The 21,262-nt window shown below is 44.1% G+C and overlaps 1 pseudogene; it reads right to left on the bottom strand.

Moving 5' to 3' along the window:
• Positions 1 to 1,345: 1,345 nt before the first annotated feature.
• Positions 1,346 to 2,438, bottom strand: LOC147718035 (uncharacterized; annotated as a pseudogene).
• Positions 2,439 to 21,262: the final 18,824 nt, after the last annotated feature.

The following is a 21,262-nucleotide window of genomic DNA, read 5'->3' as shown; positions in this document are numbered from 1 at the left end:
AAAAATATGCTGGCACACAATATCCTTACTCAATTCTTCAAACCACTCTTCTTCACTTAAAGTTAAAAACTCTTGAGAAACACAATCACCAATGGAAGCAACAACATCAACATATTGTTCAATACTTGAAACACTAGCATCATTACAGGGTAATCTTGAGAGAAAATCCGCCGTGAGATTACTCTTCCCAGGTACATAAACAATTTCAAAATTATATTCTTGAAGACTTGAAGATAACCGGACTATCCACTCTGTAGAGGTCCATCCACCACCAGGAGATAAAATACCCATCAATGGTTTGTGGTCCGTCCTCAAAATGAACCTATTTCCCCACACATAATTTCTAAAATGTTCCACATCCCAAATACAAGCTAGCAGCTCTTTTTCAATTACTGAGTATCTTCTCTCAGTGGAAGACAAAGTCCTGGATGCAAATGCCACACACCACTCATCTTTACCCGAACACTGACTCAGAACTCCTCCAATCCCATACAGACTAGCATCCACAGTAATAATGCATTTTTTATTAATGCAGAACGATTTTAGAGTAGGAGCGTTGACAATCTCATTCTTAATCTGCTTAAAAGCAAGATCTTGTTTGTCCGTCCAAATAAATTTTGCAGAATTCCTGGTCAACTCTCTAAGCGGTTCCATTTTGTTCGCAAAATTTTGAATACATTTGCTGTAATACTCGCATAACCCTGCAAACGAGAGTAACTTTTCCTTATTATCAGGAGCTGGCGCTTTCATAATGGCATCCACCAGATTTTTCTTTGGTACAACCCCTTCTCCAGAAAGAGTATGTCCCAATTACTCGACAGATTTACAAAAAAAATTACATTTGCTAGCCTTAATCGTTAAGCCATACTGTTCTAACCTAGAACATACCTCTTTAAGGTGAGAATGATGCTCAAAATTATTCTTAGAAAAAACAAGTATATCGTCTTGAAAACATTTGACAAATAATCCTAGATCTTTAAATATATGATACATGGCCCTTTGAAAGACCGAAGCGGCCGAAGCCAAACCAAATGGCATTCTCCTGAACTGAAAAAAACCATGAGGGGTGAAAAAGGCTGTAAATTGTTTTGAGTCTTCAGTAAGCTCGATCTGGTGATACGCAGACCTAAGATCTAATGTAGAAAACACACATGTACCATCCAACATACACAGCATTTCATTAATGTTGGGAAGTGGGTGACAGTCAGTAACTAAACTCTTATTAAGTGCTCTTAAATCCACACATAACCTAATACTTTTATCAGGTTTAATTGCTAAAACAATGGGCGAAACCCACTCTATGAAGACCCCACTTCCTCAATTATGTTTTCCTTCACCATCGTATCTAACATATCTCTAAGCTCATTCCTAATACTAATAGGAACCCCCTTAGCTTTTGTTTAACTGGAACAGTATTAGGTTTAACCTTGATCCTGTGTCTGAAACCATTCAATTTACCTAACTTATCAGAAAAGACATTTGGAAAAGACTGGGAAAATTCAGTGGACCCAGGTAATACACTAGACTCCCCATCCGATATTGCAAGAACTGACACAGGATCTTTTAACCTAGGATTCAATGTGACCCCTAACTTTGCTTGATCTCTCCATCCCAAGACATTCACACCTTTCCATGCAACATATAGTTTGATAATAGTCTACTTTTGATGGTAAGAAGAACTTCCTTGAAACCAATAAAATTGATTTTAGATCCATCAAAATTATAAGCAATGATATCAGGTTTAGATAAAGTATTGATTTCCACTAAATTTCCAAAAGATTCAATACAATATTCCTGAGTGATAATAGTCCATGGTGAACAAGAGTCCACCATAATTTCTAACACCTTCCCCAAAATATTAACAAGACTTTTAGGAGAAGATAAGCTATCAGCTTGTGAAATATCAAATGACTCTTGTACAGATACAACAATACCAGATTCCTTAATATCTGGGTCACTCCTCCCTTCATCATTAACATATGACACATTACCACTAGAATGTTTAGAAGTAGGAAATGACAATTTTCTAGTATCTTGGAAAGATTTGGCAGGAGTTTTACACATTTTTTAAAAGTGCCCAGTACGTCCACACTTGTTGCATTGTCTATTAATAGCTGGACACTGCGGAAAAGAAGCAATATGGTCAGGATTGCCACATCTGAAACAAAAAATTGCTTATTCTTACCATCATTCCTATTGGAATAATAATTACTTTTTGTTTCATGAGGTTTAACAACACTGACTTCATTGCTAGAGGTAGAAGGATTAGAAGTAGATGCTTTGTCTAAAGATGTAATCCACTTAGCCGACTGCTCAAGAGCTTTTGCAGTACTGATAGCTGTTTCCAAGCTAGGATCACCTAAAATCCATAACTGTTCCTGAACTTTCTTACTCTTTACGTGCACAATGATCTGATCCCTGAGCATTTCATCAGTCATAAGACCAAAATTACAATGTAATGATAATGCCTGTAGAGCAGTAAGAAAATAATCAAAACACTCTTTGTCATCCTGAACTCTTGTATAAAATTTGAATCTGTTGAGAGCTACACTAGTAATGGGTTTAAATCTCCCTTCAATTCTTGAAACAGCTTCATCATACACATTAGTATCACCACCAGACCTAACAGGTGGTAATGTTCTAAAAACTTAACTGTCCTTCTGAACCAAGACAATGTAAAAAAATGTTCTTTTTCCTCTCCGCAGACATCCGTTCTCCATCCATTGCCTTGAGATAAGTAAAAAATTCTTCTTTCCATCTTGTCTATGGAATTGGTGGATCACCCTTGGACTGTAAAATTTTTTATGGAGGATCAAATTGCATATCAAAAGATATATAAAACCTTAAATGTAAAATAAACACCTAAACAAATAATACAGAGTGCTTATATAGTAGTTCATTAAACAAGAAAAATGAAATAATATCTCCAGATAGTGCCAAAAAGTTGTTTAAAAATCAAGTTGGATCCAAGTAAATAAGTCTTCAATGAGATACAAGTTTCAAAGTAATTTTCAATATATCCTGTAGATGGCAGTCATGTAATGAAAACCAAATGTCTTCTTCTTCCAGTCTTCAATGTATACAAATAGCAGAGTTATAATGCAGTGTAAATCCCAAGAATAGTTGTAAGTTAACTTAAAATAGAATTGAGCAAACTTATTGTAAATGATCCTTGAAGAACAGAATAGTATGTTGAATTGAATACAGTTCTCAAAAGAGAGCGTAAAATGTTATTCTTAATGAAACACGCACAAAATGCATACGCGTGTAAGAATGTACCTTTTTTTTTTAAAGTCCAAAGTAAATGCGCTTCGTGTTTCCTTCTCCGGTAACTTCAGTCAACCAGTTACCATGGTAACAAAATGGCGGCTCGACGTTATACGTGATGACAAAGTAGCGCAGCTACATGTCTTGCGTAATGATGCAGGAATGATGTATCACGCAATGAGCATCGGAGAATGACGTATACAGTTCGTCTCGAGTCTTTACCTTTTCACTCACCGAAACACCGAAAATGTACAGAAATGTACGAAAGTTTCCAAACTTCCCTCAAATTCACCGGAGCAAAAGGAGGACACCATGAAGAACAATCCACTTCTCCCCCTAAGTAAGTAATGCCGTTTTACAAATATTCTTCCGTGGATTTTTGAGACTTCTGCTTCTGTGCTTCAAATACGTGGCAGAAATGTAATAGAGGTCCCTCATCGTCAATATTAAAAAGATAGATGCTCAATACGTTAATAAATCCAAGTATTTATTTTAGGATAAACAGGAGAAGCACAACACGTCTGTTACAAGGTAGATCTTGAATAAAACAGTTAAGCATGGAATCTGGAACCCAGCATGTAAGATGCAGGCACGCATCATACATTCCAGGCTCCAGCAACTAGAGAACATAGAAAGACATAGAAAACACAATTTAAATAAATAAAGAATGCAACAGTTACATTTAATGGGAAAAACATATATATATACAGTTGATACTTTAAAGGGGGAGTTCAATGAAACCCAACCGGAGTTAAGGTCTCTGAAGGTCTAAGATCAGTTCATAACAGCTAGCACAATTTTACCTCTTTAAAGTGAATGAGGTTGTAAAATCCAATAAATGAAAGATAGATCCTTAATTGCTAAGTTCAAGGGGTAGATTTATTGATTAAATGAAGTTACACGGTGGACAGGTACAGCTTATAATATAGATGGTAATTTTCAATAAAAGCTTCAGTAAAGGCCGCACCGGGAGTAGCTGCCCTGCTGCTCAGCCTTCATGGTAGCTGAAAGTACACTTAAACACACACAGATGGAACTAAGGATGACATCATAGAGTGGCTGTGGCTGTGGCTGAGCCGCAGAGTACAAGAGACTAAGAAAGGACAAGAAAGAGAAAAGAGCAGGGAGAAGCAGGACACAACACACCTTCCCCCTTTAAACGAAAAGTTGAAGAAATTAAAACAGAGCAGAAGAGTAGAATAAAGGAACAACATAAAATGCACAACAACAAACACCCTCTTCACAATGGTGGAGAGAAGAGGTGAGGGCGAGGGTACTAAAGGTGTACCAACACCATGAGCTAACAAAACAATAGAAGAATTACTAAAAGTGGTTATGGTACACCACTTGACAAAATCAACATTAGCATGAAAATGGGAGGAAAACCATTCTGCCCCAGACAACTGGAACTGAACACCTCAATGAAAATATGAGCAATAAAGGTTCAGTACCGTCAATCATAAATGAACTCTGAACACCTCTAACAATATAGAGCACCGAAGTGGTTCAGCATACATAAGCGCCAACAGAATTGAGCCCTAGGCTCATCACCAGTAAAAATAAATAGAACTGAGAATGTCAATATGAATAGAAGACCTCTAGTGAAGTAGAGCCCCGAAGAGCTTCACAACATGTAAGCATAAATATAACTGAGCACATCTACGGCTCCTCATAAACACTGAGCATGTAAATGCAATATGAACACTTTTAACAAAATAGAGGTAAGATTAGATAACACTGAGCACCTCAACATAAGTCGAGCAAATGAATGGCTCAGTAGCAATACGAATAAAACTGAGCACCGTTATGGCTCATCAAAAACACTGAGCCCATCAGCAATAAGCATAACAAGAATGGATCACCTCAAAAGATATTGAGCAAATAAATGGCTCCAACAAACGTAGCAAAATTAAAATCTCTACAACTAACCTCCAGAAGATAGAAATGGTAATGAACATGAAACTGAACACCTCTAAATAATTAGAGCACTAACGAGGTCCATAAAAATGCTAGCACAAATAAGCGCAAAAAACACAGCTGATGGACAGAATGTAGGACAATGTCTTACATTCACCCCAGTACAAAGATCTGGGCCTAAATCCATCGATTTTTTGCACTCCACACCACCCCAGGTCAGACATGGCCATTTGCAAATCAGCCTTGACCCTGTGCCTCATGGGAACAGTCCAGCCCGAACTGCCAAGCCATGTCTTTCCTGGACCGGAGTCAAGCATCCTAGGACCGGTTTCTGGCTATCAGCCTTCTTCAGCCTGGATAGCTTGACTCCAATGATGTGGAGAGCCTGGGACACGTCTGAGCATACCCAGCCCACTCTGGGTGAAAATTGCAAAAAACACAGTTGATGGACAGAATGTAGAACAATGTCTTACATTCACCCCAGTACAAGGATCTGGGCCTAAATCCATCGTTTTTTTGCACTCCACACCACCCTAGGTCAGGCAATGGCTATATGCAAATCAGCCCTGACCCTGTGCCTCATGGGAACAGTCCAGCTCGAACTACCAAGCCATGTTTTTCCTAGACCGGAATCAAGCATCAAAGGACCGGTTTCTGGCTATCAGCCTTCTTCAGCCTGGAAAGCTTGACTCCAGTGATGTGGAGAGCCTGGGATGCTTGATTCCGGTCTAGGAAAGACATGGCTTGGTAGTTCGGGCTGGACTGTTCCCATGAGGCACAGGGTCAGACTGATTTGCATATGGCCATGTCTGAACTGGGGTGGTGTGGAGTGCAAAAAAACAATGGATTTAGGCCCAGATCTCTGTACTGGGATGAATGTATGACATTGTTCTGCATTCTGTCCATCAACTGTGGTTTTTGCATTTGTCACCCCGAGTGGGATGGGTATGCTCAGACGTGAGTCCCATGCTCTCCACACCACTGGATTCAAGCAAGCCGGGCTGAAGACGGCTGGAATGCCACAAACCGGTCCTCGGAAGCTTGTTTCCAGTCCAGGGAAGGCATGGCTTGGCAGTTCGGGCCGGACTGTTCTCATGAGGCACAGGGTCAGACTGATTTGCATATGGCCATGTCTTAACTGGGGTGGTGTGGAGTGCAAAAAAACGATGGATTTAGGGCCAGATCTCTGTACTGGGGTGAATGTATGACGTTGTTCTGCATTCTGTCCATCAACTGTGGTTTTTGCATTTGTCACCCCGAGTGGGATGGGTATGCTCAGACGTGAGTTCCATGCTCTCCACACCACTGGATTCAAGCAAGCCGGGCTGAAGACGGCTGGAATGCCAGAAACCGGTCCTCGGAAGCTTGTTTCCAGTCCAGGGAAGGCATGGCGTGGCAGTTCGGGCTGGACTGTTCCCATGAGGCACAGGGTCAGACTGATTTGCATATGGCCATGTCAGAACTGGGGTGGTGTGGAGTGCAAAAAAACGATGGATTTAGGGCCAGATCTCTGTACTGGGGTGAATGTATGACATTGTTCTGCATTCTGTCCATCAACTGTGGTTTTTGCATTTGTCACCCCGAGTGGGATGGGTATGCTCAGACGTGAGTCCCATGCTCTCCACACCACTGGATTCAAGCAAGCCGGGCTGAAGACGGCTGGAATGCCAGAGACCGGTCCTCGGAAGCTTGTTTCCAGTCCAGGGAAGGCATGGCTTGGCAATTCGGGCTGGACTGTTCCCATGAGACACAGGGTCAGACTGATTTGCATATGGCCATGTCTGAACTGGGGTGGTGTGGAGTGCAAAAAAAATGGATTTAGGCCCAGATCTCTGTACTGGGGTGAATGTATGACATTGTTCTGCATTCTGTCCATCAACTGTGGTTTTTGCATTTGTCACCCTGAGTGGGATGGGTATGCTCAGACGTGAGTCCCATGCTCTCCACACCACTGGATTCAAGCAAGCCGGGCTGAAGACAGCTGGAATGCCAGAGACCGGTCCTCGGAAGCTTGTTTCCAGTCCAGGGAAGGCATGGCTTGGCAATTCGGGCTGGACTGTTCCCATGAGGCACAGGGTCAGACTGATTTGCATATGGCCATGTCTGAACTGGGGTGGTGTGGAGTGCAAAAAAACGATGGATTTAGGCCCAGATCCTTGTAGTGGGGTGAATGTATGACATTGTTCTACATTCTGTCCATCAACTGTGTTTTTTGCAATTTTCACCCCGAGTGGGATGGGTATGCTCAGACGTGAGTCCCTTGCTCTCCACATCACTGGAGTCAAGCTATCCAGGCTGAAGAAGGCTGATAGCCAGAAACTGGTCCTTGGATGCTTGATTCTGGTCCAGGAAAGACATGGCTTGGTAGTTCGGGCTGGACTGTTCCCATGAGGCACAGGGTCAAGGCTGATTTGCATATAGCCAGTGTGTAACCTAGGGTGGTGTGGAGTGCAAAAAAACGATGGATTTAGGCCCAGATCTCTGTACTGGGGTGAATGTATGACATTGTTCTGCATTCTGTCCATCAACTGTGGTTTTTGAATTTGTCGCCCCGAGTGGGATGGGTATGCTCAGACGTGAGTCCCATGCTCTCCACACCACTGGATTCAAGCAAGCCGGGCTGAAGACGGCTGGAATGCCAGAAACCGGTCCTCGGAAGCTTGTTTCCAGTCCAGGGAAGGCATGGCTTGGGAGTTCGGGCTGAACTGTTCCCATGAGGCACAGGGTCAACGCTGTTTTGCATATGGCCATGTCTAAACTGGGGTGGTGTGGAGTGCAAAAAAATGATGGATTTAGGCCCAGATCTCTGTATTGGGGTGAATGTATGACATTGTTCTGCATTCTCTCCATCAACTGTGGTTTTAGCACAAATAAGCGAGCACACCACTGCTCTACAACTTTAAACTTAACAGGAATGGAGATCTTCAACGAAGTTGAGCACAGATATGGCTCCTCACAGCAACACTTGAAGAATTTATCAGCATGCAGAGTGTCTTCCTTTCTTTCATCTGAAACATTAAACCCCTCAACAAATAAACCCCCAAAAGATCCAGAATCCAGTTAACTAATAAAAAAAACGGAATGGAGCACCTAAATATGTACATATTGGGCATCAAAAATGGCTCCCCACTTCGAAGAAAGAATTGTAAATATATGAAATGACGCGTTAAATATCACATATTCGGTAATTATTCACAATCATCAGATCAACAGCACAGTTCATGAATTAATTAAAATGCAAGGTGCAGCTGACAACATTTTAAACAAAACAAATTAAAATAATAAACGTAGTCACCGTTGTCAGATTTTTGAACCTTCCTGACTTGTAAACTGAAGTGAGAATGAAAACGCCAACACTCTTTTCCTTTACAGTCACCACAAGCAAATAAATTGGAAGCGCGGAGGACGTCATGGAGAAGCTCAATAAGGGGTCTCTCCGAACAACAGAGCTACATGAAGGGTACACCAGTAGTAATGCCAAATGAAATGATGTCCTTCTGAAGCTGTAGTTGTATTAAGATGCCATGGCACACATTATCAAACTGCAAACGTTTAAGCGTTATTCCTTGCACATACAAATATGTCTAAACACAGCAATGCACGCCGGGCACAAGAAGGCAAGAACACTTTTCAATAGAAAGGCTGTGTTGCAACACATGACACAGGCGTAAACAGGCAGGAACATTATAAGGTGAACTTTTTTTGAAGCTCAATCCAGACAAGACGGAGCTTGTCCTCACGGGTGGTTCCTCTAACCCTTGGTCCACGGTTCATTGGCCCCCTTCCTTTGGTCCCCCCCTTCACTGGTTTCCTCAGTCCGAACCCTGGGCATCAAGGTCAGTCACGACCTGTCTATGCATGCCCAAATCAGCTCCGTCGTATCCTCCTGCTTTTTGTCCCTCCGCCTCATCCGGAAGATCTCCCGGTATTTCTCCACGGACGCTCTCAAAACCATAGTCATGGCTCTTATCACCTCCTGCCTTGACTATGGGAATGGTTTGTACGTGGGTATACCCGCTTGTGAAATTCGCCGTCTCCAGGCAATTCAAAATCAGGCAGCCCGCCTTATTCTCCGTCTCCCTAAAACTGCACACATTACCCCTGCACTTAAGTCCCTTCATTGGCTTCCTGTGCACCTTAGATCCTTCTTCAAACTGGCCTGCTTGGCTTTTCGGGCTCACACTCACTCAGCCCCTCTCTTTATTGGATCTCTCATCACTCCTTAAGTCCCCAACCGCACTCTCCGCTCCTCCTCTCTTTCCCTCCTGCACATCCCCCGCTTCCGTAAATCCAGAACAGGGGGCACCCGATTTTCGGTTCTGGCCCCCCGGTTCTGGAATAGTCTTCCTCTTTCTATTCGTTCTATTCCCATCTTCTCTCACTTTCGAAAGGCTCATAAAACTTTCCTGTTCTCCCAGGCATTTCCTGGTTAGCCCCCCCCGGTCCCCCTCTGTGAGTCTGGTCAAGACCCCAGCGCCAGGAAGCCGCTTGGCCGCAGCGCGCTTTATCAAGTTCTTTTTCCATTCCATTTCCATTCCAACTTACTTTACATAGGACGAAATGCCAGCCCTATAATGGCGGTACACAACGCACGCTGTACCGGGTGGCTCTCGGCACATAGGTGCTGGATAATCCATTGTGATGCATTTCAGCACGGAAGCTTTTGTGGACGTCAGACAATACCAGGTAAGCCTTACGCGCATTTTCCAGCTCGAGCACAGTTTTTAAATGCCGATATAACAGTTTGACTGTCCGCAATGGCATCAGGAAAAGAAGCAGTCCCTGAAAACACAGGTTCATGCTTAACTTTCACTCGAATGCAGAACATTCACAGTAACTTCAAACCGGGACCCAATCCTTCACCACGATTAAAGTATGAAATCATAAAACTCCACCATATGTATATGGGCTGACATCCTCGTGGCAAGGGCTCCAACGATGCAGACTCTCCCGCTCCCCTCAGGTGCTCGAGGCAACTGTTCACAGCACACCAACGCAGGATTATTTCACAGATCTGATGACAGCACTTTCAAACACAAGTGGATTGTGCTAAATTCACATATCCACATACCTTTTTAGACAAGTAGCAGGCAGAATCCAAGTTAATCAATTCACCTCCTTTTGTAAGATGCTTGTAAGGCGGAGAGTCTCAACATCAAATTGCAAATTCCATATAATAGCAGATTTAAAGACGAAGGTGACAACATAAACATCCAGCGTTTGGGTGTACTTTAACATGTCCTAAACCCAACTTACTTCTGGCCGTCAGTTGTTGTAGACACCGGTGGGGCACTCAAGAGGTTGGGCATGAGGTTCAGATAGTTTCTCCTGTTGCAATATCTTTTTGATCACGTGTGGTTTCTTTCCTTAAATTGTCGCCAGTGTAAAATCCAATAATTGAAAGATGACTTCTTATTTGCAGTGTCAGGAGGTATGTTTATTCTTGGTAATCAAATAATCAAGTACAGTATTTAGATAAGGTAGTAATTCAGGTTCCAGTAAAGGTTGAGGTAAATGCCCCACCGGGAGCAGCTGCCCTGCTGCTCAGCCTCCAAGGTAACTGACAGTACACTTCAAGATACACAGATAGAACTAGGGATGCATCATAGAGACAGGCTGAGCAGCAGAGTACAAGAAACTAAGAAAGGACAAGACAGAGAGAAGAGCAGGGAGAAGCAGGATACAACACAGCTGCAGAGGTGCACTTTCAGCTGTCAAACTGAGCTGTAAATCAGAATTGCGGTGTTGAAATAGTTACTTTAGCACAATGGTACCTGCATGGGTGAGTTGACCAAAACCCTTTAGAATTAAAGCAAGGAGCTGGTCCTGGACCAATGTACCTCACTCAGGGGCTCGGGTGTAGAGGTGCTCTTGGCTACCTGTGGTGCTGGACAGGATCTGTGGCCAGAAGAACTGGCAGGTGTGCCAAGAAAGGGTAAAAAACAAATGCAGATCTTTATGATGGAGCCACCAGAGTGGTTGGTACTTTGAGCAGATATACTTCTGCTTTCTAAGCATTCAATCAAGCAGGTTGTCATTGAACTAAAAAACAACAAGCCTTGGTATTTTCAAGCACTCTGGTTAGAGAAATCTTTATCCAGAGGACCAGGGGAATGGTGTAGAAAGCTGAGCCTCACTGAGGGTTGGGACAACCGTTCCCAGAAGCCACCGACACAAGGACTTGGAGCAGCCATGTCAGGTGCCTAGGGTGCAAGATTTTAAGGTTGTGGACGTTGCAGTTTGTGCCTGCCAACTGCGGGGGACTAGTTTCTCTAAACCAAGGGAGTTTTTGTGATGTCTGGGGTTTGTAGAGGGGTTCACATTCCTTTGCAAACTAGACTCTTGCCTTCACCGAGTTGAAATCCAGTGAGTACAGGGTGGCTACCACAGGTACACCTCTCTTCGTGGAGTCCTAGTACGTTGTGTAACGAGTCTCTTGGTATCATGATGAACCTGAGGTTCTGGTGTCTGGGGTGTAGGAGAGTAGGGTCTGCAATCCTATGATCACCCAGATGTTTTGCTTTTGTTTCACTGGTTTACGACTTTCTCTGGCTGTGGGCCTGCTAATCAGACCCACAGCCTAGCTGTTCTCTCACTAAATTACAACGTGTTCCTTAGGTGCATTTACCAATTGGTACTGGGCCACCTTATCAGACCCTGTAACTCAGGGCATAGGTGTACCCAGGGCCTACCAGGGGCTGAAGCATGTATTATGCCCCCCCTGGATGGCCATCTAAATCTGACACAACTCTCTGCACGACAGCTGGGGCAAGGTGGTGTAATAACCCTTTGCTTTAGATATAGTATACCTATATCTAACCCTAAAAATGGACACACAGATTCCTATCAGTCACTCCTATGGCAGGCCTTGACAATCCTGAAGGCAGAGTGCTTGGAATCGTGTGAAATGGTGCTCTGGCATGAGCTGAGCCCGTTTGCAGCTTGCGGAACCAAGTCCTAATAGCTGTTCCATGATAACGCATACCATATACTCTTAAGTGCATTATAATCCTCGCGGTTAAATGCTATCTTTGGTATCGCTTTATCAAAACATGTCGAGTACGGTGTCATACGAATTGGAATACTAACCCCTCGCCAATACTGGCGACGGGGTTAGCATTCCACCCTTCTAGAGGGACACGACATGTATGTAACTGTGAACCCCGGTTAAAGTTAACTCGAGCCTCAGCATCACAAAATGGATGCTGCCACCACAGACACGAGTCTGACCCCCTGCAGCTGCGAGTCCTTCCAGCGAGGGGAGCTTGGACAAAGGGTTTCCTGTCAGGGGCGGTGCTTGCACCATCCCAGACAGGGTTTTGTGTATCCTGGGTAGGCAGGGCTTTACAGGAAGGTGACTGCAAGTGGCACCCCGGTGCTCACTACGCATCTGCCGGCTAGAACCAGTTCCAGGGGCACACCAGCCCCTGGCCTGGGGAAAGTCCGGCATGGGAGAGGGGTGTAACCACCCCCCTTCCTGGTCCCACCCCTAGGGCAGGACCTAGTCGCGTACCCACCCCTTTCTTTAGGATAAAGGCAGGAGCGGGGACCCTTCCAAATTAGATCATCTTTGAATCAAGAAACTACTTTCCACGAAAGGAACTCTCGACTCTTCTCAAGATTTCTCCCTTGTGACTAAGGAGTAGTCACCCTGCATCCGCAGGCACCATCTAAGAACTCTGCGGTTTGCTGCACGTCCTTCCTCCGGAATCCGACTGACCAGCACGACGAGACCCGGCTTCCCTGGCACCTCTGACCTCTATCTACCTCTACAGCTAAGCTGAGAACCGTAGGTGCGACGAGACCTCGAGGGACCGGCCATCATCAGAACTGCACGACTTCTATCCAGCACGACCGCCGAGGGATCCTCTGGTGAGTGCTTTGGGGTCCGAGAAGCCCCGACCCTGAGCAGCTCCAGCACCGAAGTCCAGCCTCCCAGCATCCACGAGATCTGCGTGGGGCCCTTCTGCTTTTTGCTGCTCACCGCGTTGTCTGGCTACTAGCCCGCTGGCTTGTGGCCTTCCCGACGACGCCCGACGACAACAACGCTGCTGGTCTGGTCGCTCCAGACTGGCTCTTGCTCCCTTCCAAAAGAGGAGCACCCCGGACCCTCCTGGTCCACTCCAGACGCCATTTTAGGTCCACCGCGTGGGCTTAAATTTGCCAAGACTTGTTGCCCCAATCCTGGGTCCAGCGACGTCGACAGCATCAACCATCATGGGACAGCTCGCACCTCCATCCTGGTCGCCGACAACGCCTCCTGGTCCGTGAGACTGCAGAGCCCAGCGTCGCCCACTCACCTGGTCGAGGTGACTACCATCCGGTGCCCTCCTGGTGCCATCTGATCACTGGCTAGTGGTCACAAACTTGGTCCCCTCTGCTTTCAGGTGTTATCCATCTTCGATCCAGGCTTGGATCACTTCGAACAATCTTCACTGGTCGCCTGCCAGCAACTCTTTCTTCAGGCTCCTGGTCCGTCAACGAAGATTCCCGATGTCTAAACAGACCTATGCAGCCGCAGCCACTGGGCTAGGTAACTTCGGCATTTCGGTGCCCCAGCATAGCCTCACTATCCAAGGGTCCAGAGTCACTGTCGTTTTCGACCTACCTTATCGGGTTCGCCCGAGAACACTAACTTTGCTTTTACTAGCCCCCATAGGGTACACAGACAAAATATCGATTTTTAAATATCGATATACAATAATATCGAAGTTTAAATATCGATGGGACAAAATATCGAAGGTAAGTAATATCGACAGTCTTAATATCGATATTAGTATGATATCAGTAATATCGAAGTTTTAAATATCGATGTCAATAATATCGAAATAAATAACTTCGATGTTACTAATATCAATTTTTAAATAAATTTAGTGTATATTATATTGTATTTATTATGTTTTATTATTTATTTTTAATGTAATTTAATTAAATATTGTCTTTTACTACTGTAGCGGGTTGTGGGTTTATAGGGGAATAGGGTGGGAAGTAATTTAATTATGTTAAATTAATTATTAATTAGTAGGAATTATTAATTAATTAATTGAGAATTAATTTTTAATTAATTTTAATTAATTGATTAATTGATAAATATGTTCTGTAGCGGGTCATGGGTTTATAGGGGAATAGGGTGGGAAGTAATTTAATAATAATTAATTTATTATTATTAGTTTGTACATATTTTAATTAATAATTAATTGGTAATTAATTTATATTAATTAGTTAATTAATTAATTTAAATTTGTACATATTTTTATTTATTAATTGGCTTGTTGAATTTTCTTCTAGAGTAAGGTGCTTATCCTATTCCGATATTGATCCTGGGTTGTCGATATAATCGAAATTTCCCTCTTGGACCTACGGTGGTTATTAATCTTCCCACTGTCTACTCTAATCCAGTGAATACCACTTTGTATATATATTTGATTAACTTGTTTGGGATGGGGGGAGCACATACACAGGAATTGCCTACTCTGTGGTATGTCTTACCACCGACATATGCATCATTACAACATTTGAGATTGTCGCCCTTACGGTAAGGTACATTACATTTTATAGCTCTTAGTTTAGATGCTGAATTACAATCGGGTACATTACCCCGTCGTGGCACTGGATTGTTCTGTGTAGAATGTGACATGTGTTGATTGCGTCTATGATATACAATTGATTAGTCTCATAAAACTATTCATGTATTAGAATTCATTCCATGCTCTTATTGTGCCATAATATATTGCAGAAAGCAGGAACGAAGCAGGAAATATAGGATATATATATGAATCATCGCCTAGCCTGAGTAGTGTAGTTCCAATAGTACCCTGCCATGTAGGACCTAGGCTGTTTACAGATAACATACTAGCAGCCCTTCCCGACATTGTCCGGGTATGAATTGCTGCCTGCCAGTAGTATATTGTTTTGTAGGATTTCGTTTTGATAGCATTTCTTATCTGTGACAGGCCTGTGAAACGCTCCGATTCACAGTGCACTGCTGATGCACTTAAGAGTGCGCGTTCAGTAGTGTGTGAACTCGAGTTTCCCTACTTTATTTTTCCTTGCAATATTATATAGCGCGAACCTGACAACATGGCATGAGCACAATTTACATTACAGAAGAACACATTCATTTGTGGTAGGCAAGGGGAGACAAAGCGATTTGCCTGGAATCACAGGATGTTGAGCTGATGCCGAGATTCGAACGTAGCTCCCCAGCTCTAAAGTTCGCAATTCTAGAACTTGTGGCGGGAGGTGTGTCTAAAAGTGTAGGTTGGTGCTGGCCATCAATGAGAGAGACCTGTGCATTTTTCAAATGGGTGGTGAAAAAATATGAGTATGTTGCTGGAGATGTGGGCCGCCGTGCCACCAATGTACTTACTGGGGGAGGGTAAACACCCATTATTCCGCAACTTTCTTTCCGCATACCATTACTCTGCATACTTTCATTACGAAAGTACCATGACTCCGCAATGCCATTATAACGCATGGCATTACATTTTATATGCTTTTACCTCGCATACATTTACAACGAAATTCGTTGTAAATGCATGAATGGTAAAAACATGTTTTTTTTTAATGTTTGGCTAAAGTAAGTATGGGTATAGGGGTATATGTTTTGGGGTACTGAGGTATATGTTTTGGGGTGTTTGGGTATTTTAAGGGTTCAAATATAGTTTTGGGTTAAGGGGTACAGGGGTAGTTTTAGGGTTTAGGGATAGGTATGGGTTTTGGGGTACAGGGGTATTTTTAGGGTTCAGGGCTAGGTTTGGGGTTTGGGGTATAGGGGTATTTTTAGGATTCAGGGGTAGGTTTGGGGTTTGGGGTACAGGAGTATTTTAAGGGTTCAGGGCTAGGTTTGGGTTTTGGGGTACAGGGTATTTTTAGGGTTCAGGGCTAGGTTTGGGTTTTGGGGGTTTTGGGGTACACAGTTATTTTAGGGTTCAGGGGTAGGTGTGGGTTTTGGGGTACAGGGGTATTTTAGGGTTCAGGGGTAGGTTTGGGTTTTGGGGTACAGGGGTATTTTTAGGGTTCAGAGCTAGGTTTGGTGGTATAAGGGTATTTTTAGGGTTCAGGGGTAGGTTTGGGTTTTGGGGTACAGTGGTATTTTTAGCGTTCAGGGCTAGGTTTGGGTTTTGGGTACAGGGGTATTTTTAGGGTTCAGTGGTAGGTTTGGGTTTTGAGGTACAGGGGTATTTTTAGGGTTTAGGGATAGGTTTGGGTTTTGGGGTACAGGATATATTTATAGGGTTAAGATCGGTTAGTGTTTAAGGGTGTTGGGGTATTTTAAGGATGGGGTGGGTTATGATTATGGGGTGCAGGGGTATTTAAAGGGATCAGGGTGGGATTAGCACACGATATGGGACATGGCATGAAGGGCGGAACGTACCATATGCCCCCAGTGTTTGTCACGCCCACAGTACACGCCCACAGCACAACACAGACACGCCCACAAGGGACTAATTTGCTGGCATGGTTCTTTTACCTTTTAAATGTATATGGTGGGCGTCTGCATAGCCTATGTCCTTCTGCTGCAACTGCCCTTTCCAACTCTGTATTGGGTGTTGTGATTGGTGCTGTGGTTCCTGAGATTACCTGCCTCAAAGGTTTGGGCTCTCTCTTTATTATATTAGTATGGATACTGTGGGTCTGGTGGCAGACTGACTTCGTACACCCCCGCAGAATATATTAGTCTTTAGGTGAAAGGTTTGGTCCATAAAAGGTGCAGTCCTTATAAGGCGTGATGTACTTATAAGGCATTCTGTCCTTATTTGGAGTTATGTCCTTATAAGGCTCGTTCTTATGAAACAACGGGAGCTGAAGTAGGGAAAGTGTGCGATGTTCCTTGGACCTATATTAGGGTACCGACATGAAATATGCCATATGTTCTGACTGGAGATGGAGAGAGCTAACTAATATGAATGAGGTGGTTTTGTGTGTTCCATGTTGAGGTAACACGAAGCCCCTGTATCATTCCATCCCCCATTTACCATCCCAGTCCCCTTTCCCTTCTGTGTGATCAGTTGAATGGTCCTGTACCTGTCCATCCTCTTCTTTGGTGGAGAAGTTGACTGAGAGAACATTGCGAATGTGTGAATGTGTGGCGGCTCCTTGACTGGCAAATGCTATGCTGTGCATGGACAGTTATGTGACAGCTGTGCTCTCGATCTGGAGAATTATAGCTGACGTCCACCTTTATGCACTGATTTTGACAGACTTATTCCAAGTTTCCTGCAGTTTTCCATGGACACGTTCCAAAAGCTTTAACCTGACCAAATGTATCCATGACTAGCAGCCCGCCCCAGCGTTGCCTGGGGCAGAAGGGGGCTGGGGGCAGCATTTCAGGCTTGCCCATCCCTCCGCCCATCCCTTGGCCCGTTTCTCCGCCCGTCCCTCGGCCCATCCCTCCGCCCGTCCCTCGGCCCATCCCTCCGCCCGTCCCTCCGCCCGTCCCTCCAGGTTCACTTACCTTACTCGCCGCTCCTGCTCCACTGCTCCTCCGCTTCTCGCTGGTGACGTCCCTCGGCCCGTCCCTGCAGGTTCACATACCTTACTCGTCGCTCCTCCTCGCGCTGCTTGTCGCTGGTCATTACCGCTTGTCCGCCGCTCCTCCCCACCTGTCGGCAGCTCCTCCCCGCGATCATGTCCTCCGCAGCTCTTGCTGTTGCTCCTGAACGCCGCTCCTCCCCGCACTCTCGATGTCATGACGCAGACGTCGCGGCCTGCGCTTCTTTCAGGGGACTACTTTGTTTTATTTTTTTAATTTACGTTTTATTTTTATTTTATGTAGCCTATGTCCATCTACACACCCTGACACTTTCAAGGATGTATCGGGTGTGTGGATTGGCGCTGTGGTTCCCGAGTTTACCTTGCCAAAAGGGTTGAGTTCTCTCTTTATAATAGTAGTATAGATAAACCCTGAGAGTGCAGTAGTGTTACTTTTTTTGCAATACCCGTTAGATCAGAAATTTTGTTTTTGTGCAAAATCAAATGTACAACAAGACGTGCAATGAAGGTGTCTGTGGTGTCACAGTGAAGCCACTATGTGATGTTCAGGCCTTGCTAATATGAAATTTGAGGTCTAATTTAGAATGAGTTCTACTTTGTAAATGACATTCTATGTTTGGAATGAGAGTTCTAATTAGGAAATAAAAGAATTCCATTAGAATGCAGATTGGAACCACACTTCTAATTTGGATAGTCAGAACTATGTTTGGAATGCAAATTCTACCCTTGGAATGCCTCTTGCGCAAAACATGAAATGTTTTTACAGGTGCAAGCAGCAGCTGTGTATGATGTCTAAGGTTCATTTTGTGAGTAGTAATGAGCAGATTCTAAGGCTACAGTTTTGTTGGGCACCTCGTCTCCCCTGGGTACCCAGAACTACCTTCTATTGACTGGATGGGTGCAATGCTCTTGAAGCTGTGGAGAGTCACACAAGGAGTCTATGGCAAGCCAGGCCAGCACAGAGGCATTCACACAGATGAAGACTCACAGCCCAGCCATAAGGCCACTGCCAGGCTCTGCCAGTCAGTGCAGAAGAAAGATGCAGGGTCTCTTCTAATTCTTAGATCCCCCCTGCCATTTGAATACCTGAATCACACCTGTGAAATGGGCAGAGCAGATAGGAGGAAACAGAATGAAAAGCTGTGCATTCCTGTGCACTGCACTAGGCCCGTCTCACCAGCGCCTTTACAGATTCTGTTACAATGGTTTTGAAGGACATCATTTTTGGCAGCGACATTGATAGATGACTATTGTTAATTATTGACCACAGTGGCTACAACATCTGTAGAATAATTAAGACAAAGAGAAATTCTGAAAGAAATCCACTGAAAGCTTCTGTCTTTCTAAGTAGGTTCAAAATAAAAGTCTGTACTCAAATAAGAGAACACAGGAAACCTTAATAATTAGTTCATTGTAACTGACTTCCTTCCCTCAATCTTTTGGTTCTGTGATGTCATGTTACAGACGGGCTACACCTATCAACATAATATAACACTGCTCTCTCCATGCAGCCTTGAGTGTTATCACCATTTCTATCGATCCCTTGTGACATCAGGTACTAGATGAAACACAAAAAAGAGCAGAACAGGTCAGGGAGTGGTGTATAACTAAATCAGTCACTGTGAGCCAGTAGGGTGTATACGCAAACTAATGTCGTTGAGAATTATTGGAAAACAAAGTGCTAGAACAATTCCCATCAGACCACCCATTCGGTGGAATTTGCGTCACGTGGGAATTGCTGATCAACCCAGAACACATCTGGCCATATAGTGCCGGTGTGGAACTGGACGTCAGAAAACTAGCCATGATGTTTTCCATAAAGTGGACTAGAATTAATGTGCAGTGCTTAAATGAAAGTGATAGTGGAGAATAAAATTGGCTACACAGATTCTAAGAGAACGTACATATAGAGAACTGTGTGTCAAGGGTTAAAACCACGCCTGGTAGGAAGGCTACCTTTTGGCGCTGTGCAAGATGGTCAACATGTTTCAGCTCTAGGGGCGTTGCCCCAGCTTTCTTCAGGACCTACAATAAAGACCAGCTACTGCAACTATAACTACGATCAATATGTTTTTGTGTTTCATATCCTAATAATAGGGGAGCGAGCAGACAGGTCGTTAAATATTCCCCTTGACCCTCCACACGTTTGTTTCTTAGTATCAGGTACTACATCCCATCCTGGGTCCTGGCAGGCTTGTGACATCATGTACCTCATCACACCCCTGGCAAATATTATGACATCATTCACCACTTAGCTATATATAGCGCCATAGTCAGTGATGCCTGCAGTGTGAGTGCAGTGTGTGGGCTGGCGTATGAATGGTGTGAATGAGGGACTTTGGGGCACTCAGACCGACATCAGACAGACAGGATGGCCACAACAGCTCTACTTCTCCGAGGCCTGACAGGTGTTTGCCTGGTTCCTTCAGGGGGAGAGATCAGGAAACACCTTGTGCCTGCCCAGTGATTGCTTGGTTCCTTCAGATAGGAGAAACCAAAAAACACCTTGCAGACCGCAGCAGCCAATGAGAAGGCAGTCATGCACTGTGACGTGGGGGTGCAAGGACCAGTCGGTGTGGTATGGCCAAATAAGTAACTGTTTTCCGGGTTCTCCAATAGGCAAATTGAATTTTGCCCTGAGCTCAACGAACCCGTGGCACCACCCCTACTGGAGCTGGACACCGGATGTCTATAGATCTGATGGGAAGCAGGGTAGCCCCCTGAATGACGTGTGAATGGTGTGAATGTCCAGTAGCAAAGGTCAAAACCTTGGCGTGGTGCTACTGCTCACAAGTTTACCCATGAACTTGTGCTAATTTGACCTATTTTGGGTGAAAGTGGATCGTGCATTGGCTTTGGTTTCTTTTTCTTTCTGTTCTGTGTTTTCTCCTAACTGCTTTCTTGTCCTTTCTCTCATGTTGCCTTTTTCACTTTTCCTTTCTAAATCTCACTTCATTCTCTTCATACATTCTTGTATTCCTTCATTGTTCAATTCTGTGGGTTTTACCTACTCATTTGTCTAGTCTTAAAATGTATTCTTTCATCCTGTATAGGCTTCCAACTTTGCTCATTGCTTTTTTTCTATTTTGTATATTGGACTTTCTCTTGTCCACAATATTTTCTTTTCTCATTCTTACTGTATCCTTTCTCTTATTCCAACGTCCATACTTTCTCTTTATTTCCTAGTTCTTCTTCATTTTTTAAAAAATATATTTTTATTGCAGACAATATAAAAGTTACTTGCAATCACATTTTACAGTTCCAAACCTAATGACTGCTACATATCAAGCTCCTAGCGTCTCGTTACACAGCCCGTGTGCCCACATCCCGGAGGCCGGGCGGCCGTAACCATGAGAAATCAAAGGACGTAAAACTAGAGTCAATCGCAGCCATCTAGTAGGAAGACCTCGTGTCTGCTTTTCCATTTGTGAACAACCCCTTTCAAGAGAAACCCCCCCCAACAACCTCCATCTCGTTATCAACTTTAGGAAACGATCATGAGCAACTGGATGCGCCTTGATACAGTCTGCCATGCCACTTTTTCCCCTCAATCATGTGAACCCTCCAGCGGGTAGCTATGCCT

Source organism: Lissotriton vulgaris, chromosome 5 (assembly GCF_964263255.1).
Source record: "Lissotriton vulgaris chromosome 5, aLisVul1.2, whole genome shotgun sequence".
NCBI lineage: Eukaryota > Metazoa > Chordata > Amphibia > Caudata > Salamandridae > Lissotriton > Lissotriton vulgaris.
Note: the sequence above shows the minus strand (reverse complement) of the source record. Positions and strands in the feature narration are given on the sequence as shown.